Source organism: Peromyscus leucopus, chromosome 1, assembly GCF_004664715.2.
Source record: "Peromyscus leucopus breed LL Stock chromosome 1, UCI_PerLeu_2.1, whole genome shotgun sequence".
Taxonomy (NCBI): Eukaryota; Metazoa; Chordata; class Mammalia; order Rodentia; family Cricetidae; genus Peromyscus; species Peromyscus leucopus.
This window is the reverse complement of record NC_051063.1, coordinates 140,659,305-140,664,493: the sequence shown is the minus strand read 5'-3', so window position 1 is coordinate 140,664,493 and position 5,189 is coordinate 140,659,305. Positions and strand designations below refer to the sequence as shown.

The following is a 5,189-nucleotide window of genomic DNA, read 5'->3' as shown; positions in this document are numbered from 1 at the left end:
CTGAACTCCCTAGTGTGACCAACTTTTATAGAATCATCCAGAATATGTAGCAGGACAAATTAGCGACAAGGTGTGTCTCCTGCATGGAGCTGTTTTTTCCACTATAAAGATACACCTCACTACTTTCCATCCTAAGCTTAAACTCTACAGAAATGTTCAAGTCATGGGGCAAGGGAAATCTGTATTTTCAATCTTTGGAAGTGTGAAAAATATTACAAAATCGATGGAAGAGATTATGTTTTCCAGATAGGAACCTAAGAGTTGTGAAATTTGGTTTCCTTGCACTTGGCATTGAATTTAGAAGTATAATCATGCTGATGTATATCGTTGTCCATTGAAGCATAGATTTTTTTTTCCCTCTGACTGTGTTTTTCAATAGATTTCATTTGTTGTACCTGAGATTTTGATCATAACCTGGAAACCCTGAGCTAAACAGCAGAGGGCATGCTTAGCACCTCAGGTTAAGTGAAAGCAAGTCATTCTGAATCACGACTGTTTGAATTTTAAGTAGATATACAAAACACTTTAATGAGCAACAAAGGAACTTTCTTTTTTACACTTGATCTTAGCCAAAAGGCCGAGAAGCGATGGAACTTTCTTTTTTAAATGGGAAAGTAAACTTAACTTTATCTGGCTTTGCCAAAATCAATTATTTAGCTAGCATCATCAAAATGTCATTGTCAACACACATCTATAATTGAGATCAATTTCTTGCATTCAATTAATCCTCTGTACTTGGAGAGTTGTTCCCAGGGGTCTAGCAGATACCCAGATCTGCAAATTCTCAAGTTCCTTGTATTATTGTTGACACATCACCAAAGAGTATCTGCCCATATGAGTCCCATCATCTCTTGGTGACTTACAATACCCGGTGAGATGTAAATGCTATGTAAAGTGACCTGTAGTGTTTAGGGAAGACTGACAAGAAAAGTCACTTTACATGTTCATTTCGATTTCTTTTTTTCTGAGAGTACTGTATCCGAAGATAGTTGATTCCATGGATATAGGCTCTGTGGATCTGAAGGGACAACTATACATTATTTGGTTTGATAGATGCAAATTAGAGAAATCTAGTTATTTGCCACTAGTGGGTTGAGTGGCCTGGCTTCACCACTAATCCAGTTGAGTCTCAGTCACTTAACAGATGAGCTAAAAACTAGACAGGCTGAAGAGTCTTTTCCTAATCTTTAATGATTCTCTCCTCTTCCAAGAGCTACTTTTGCCTTCATTGTGTATGACACACAGAGGTTAAACTTTTTGAATGAAATGGAAACAAACCAGAGCTGTCTGAAACAAGGCACAAAAGGAATCCATGACTGTGTTATCCAAAGTCCCTGAGACCACGGGCTGTGTGAGTTCCTGAGTCCCTTGGAGGAGTCTAAAATTTGCAAACCTTAAAAAGAAGCCTCACAGCATCAAATCCTGGAAGGTCCTGTGCACTTCCTAATCCCTTCAAAATGGTAGATGAGACCAAGTTTCATTGCTGTGGGCTTTGACTCCGAGGGTTTTGCAAATTTGCCGAAAGCAGTCCTCCTCCCCTTCCTCCTCCTCTATTGTAATAGACTTTACTTTGTACTTCTAAGCAGGGAGGAGCTTGGATCAGCCTGGTCATTTGGGAAAGGATGTCTGCCAGACACATTGCATGATTCAGACATTGTTATTGCTGAAGATGTCCATTTTTTTTTCATCTTCAGCAAGTTTGACAGTTGACTCCAAACACACTTTCATTAATTTAGGTGTTTTTTGTTTTGTTTTGTTTTTGTTTTTAATTCCTAGATACTCTGAGAGCCTGACAACTACTGTTTCATGAAGTTTCTTCTTTTCTCTCTTGCAGTAATGTCTCTGAGGACAATGTTACTCTTCCCCGGGAATTTCTATTTACAAAGCCCACTCAGCCTATTCTGTTTTTTGATCTTTCTTTGAAGCAACCACTATTGGCTACCAATAGAAACCCACAGATATAAAAGCCCCGAGTTTGTTTGTTTTTTTTTTAAGGGAAATTTGCAATTTTCCCTATAGACTAAGCTTCATTCTGCCCTTGATAGCAAGAATTAAATCTGTTTACCTAGAGATTTTTTTTTATTGATCTGATAATTTGACTTTCACATGGGCTCAAGGTATGATTTATATAACTGGTATCACCGTATCTACACTATGCAAACAAAAAAGGCACCAAAGCTGGATACTTCCCAACTAGGGGACATTTGGGAAGGCACTGACCCCTCAGGAACTCCCCTCCCTCATCTGTGATCCAGTCTGTCCTGGCCCCACAACATAGCTGTGAGAGCCAAATGAAGGATTGGACATGAGTCACAGTGCAGTACAATGCCTGGCCATGAGTCCACTTCACAAATCAAGGGGTAATTTATAGGGCCTTGGAGAAATGTCCATGCTCCTATTGTCTGAATCATACTCGCCTCTTTAAATAACATGTTCTAATCTAAGGAAAAGCGAGACAGAAAAGTCTGACAAAATAGGTTGCTCTGGAAATGTTCCTCTTTATTCTGGGAAATTCATACAATTGTGAGGAACTAATGAGTGAAGAAGTGCAGGGCACTGGGAAAGCCCTGTTTCGCTCCATCCTTGAGAAGAAGCATCAGGCTCCGTGGCTCAGCGAAACAGCACTGCAGGGAGTGTTGAGGCCCTTCCTTTGAGCACCTGCCCAGTCTGTGGTGTAAACACCCATCATGCCTGACTTTCGGTTATCTGTGTGGTGTCCCTGAACACATGGCTGGGGAGAGATACGGAGAAGTCATTAATGAGAGCTGGTAGACGTGGCCTTCAGAGCAACTGTGGTTCTTTCGGTGCCCTTGAGACTACCCAAGCTTTACTTCCTTGATGTCTTACCACAAATAGAAAATCTTTCTGTCTGTTAAAGGAATCCCTGCCCCCAAATCCAAGGCCCTAAACTTGAGCTCAAAGTTGGAATTGCTGAAGAAAAGCAGCTGATCCAAACCCAGACACCTGGTGGGTGCAAAAGAAGACAACAGACCTACAGGTTCAAAACAAAGCAAAACAAAAACCTTATTTAAGGAAAACCGCTGACTTCCCCTGTGCTGCCCTTAAAGGACCTCCTTCTCCCCTTCCCTGTCCATAGCTACAAAGAGCCCAGCCTGAAAAATGTAATCTGCATTCTCTTCAACTCTGGTCATTGACTGACTGGGGCCTGTGACCTGATGATGGCATTACCAAGACTTAGGATGGCATCCTTCTGGCATTAAATAAAGTCTGCTCTAGCCCTATGAGGTTTCCTAAATTCTCCTTTTTGTTCTTTACTACAAACTTAGTTCTGACCCATCCTAACAGTGTAAACTTAATCTCTAAGGCTTTATTTTGTTGCAGGGACTCAAGGGAAAAAATGGCTAAAATGGGTAGAGAAACTAGGTGTTGGGGTAACCTGGAAGGTGCTACTAATTACCTTAGTCCGTTTTAACACTTTGCCCTGGAAATGCGTAGCTGTCTCTACAGCATGTGGTGGCCTGGCTACAGCTTTATCTGCTTGTCTTCAGCACCAGCCACATGCACAGCTCACACCTACAGCTCTATTATAGGCTTGACTCCAGACTGTCTCACTCCTCCAATCTAATCTGCTAGTGCTCTGATGTCCCTGGCTCTCCACATGGGTTATGTGAGCAGGATTGGAAGGGAATCAAGAGGTGGGCAGGGAATTAGACAGCTGAGTTCAGGAGCAGTGTGCAAAGGTGTCAGAATATAGTCTAGGAGGTGACAGTGGAGAAACCCTGGGTTACCTCCAGTCCTGTCACCAGCCTAAGGCACTTAGGTACAGTGTCCATCATCTGAAGGAGGAAAAAAAGAATAAATCAGAGCTTCTACATGAAGCTAAATTACCCTTGGAAGTCCTGACCACTCTATTGGCTTGCCCAGCTGAGTCATGGCTTCCTGAACTGCCGGGGGCCTAATGAAGACTGTGGGTGGTTCTGGACAGGGCAAAGGCACCGTGCTAATCCCAGCTTCTTGGGCACACGCTTTTATTAAAGAGCAAGCCCAAGTGATTGATGGTGTTATTCTGACCTTTCTTGGACCCAGCTGACTTTGGGAAGATGGGGAAACAGCTTCTTGGAATGGTGCTCAGCTCCTGCAAACACACAGAAGGTGTCAGGGCGCAGAGTGCCGTGTACCCAGCCTCCTTGGACACACCTCAGGGCAAGGTTCATGTGGCAGACCAAGACTTGGGGGTCCTGGCATCAGACTGGGCCAGGCTCTGCACAGGGCAGCCATCTAAGTGTGGTCTATGCCTTCGAACAAAAGACTGAAATGTTCTCCCTCTTTTTTTCCTTTCTCCTCTCCTCTCTAAACACATCCTGACATGTGCTTATCACATCTTCTATGGATGAGAAGCAAAATTAATGAAAAAAGAACTGTTAGCATAGGACAGTATGGCTTCCTTGTATTTGATTGTTTTTGTTTGTTTTTGCTGTCAGAAATAATTGATAAACTAGTCATTGTAATTTTGTTAGCATTTTTCCCCATGTCAGGCCATGGAGACCTGTAATGTGTGCACACAATATTATGTTATTAAGGAAGTTACTGGCTGCAATTAACAGAATTACTTTGAAGCAGCTGAAAGCACAGGGTGAATGAGGAAGAATTCTGAGTTAAAAGATAGTGGAGGCCATTTTGTTGAACTCAAGAACATCTGCTGGGCTTGTCAGCAGCAGCTGGCATTTGTTGGGCGGAGCCATATACAACAGCTTTGTACCTCTTTCTAGATATCAGGCAAAGTCTTACTAGCCACAGACAGAATGTCCCTATAGAAAGGTTAAGAAAAGGGTACCCAAGAAGGCCTGGAGTTTACATCTTCTAGTGTAGGTACAAAGAGATCTTTTTGTAGCTCACTCTAAATAATTACCAATGAAGACAGGATTTTCCATCTGCTATACCCCCAACCAATGACTATGGAAAAGATACAGCATCCTGGAAAGAGGTATGACTAATCTGGCTCATATCCCCTCAGCCTGGAGACTTAGAATTCCCATTGTAATTTCTCTTCAACAGATCAGAAAGTCCCAACTTTGAGGGTCAGACAAGTGTGATTATCAGGACCTGTTTTTCCCACAATTCCTTAGATATATTTGGGCAAGTAGACTATGAGATAAAGATAAAGAAGAGGATCTCCAGAGTCATAAGTGTTCGGGGTCCTGATGGCCTAGTGTAATTTTCATAGGAAT

At 42.3% G+C, this 5,189-nt stretch overlaps 1 pseudogene; it reads right to left on the bottom strand.

Annotated features, from left to right (window-relative positions):
* Nucleotides 1-437: 437 nt before the first annotated feature.
* On the bottom strand, nucleotides 438-589 carry LOC114700665 (annotated as a pseudogene).
* Between the last annotated feature and the right edge of the window lie 4,600 nt (nucleotides 590-5,189).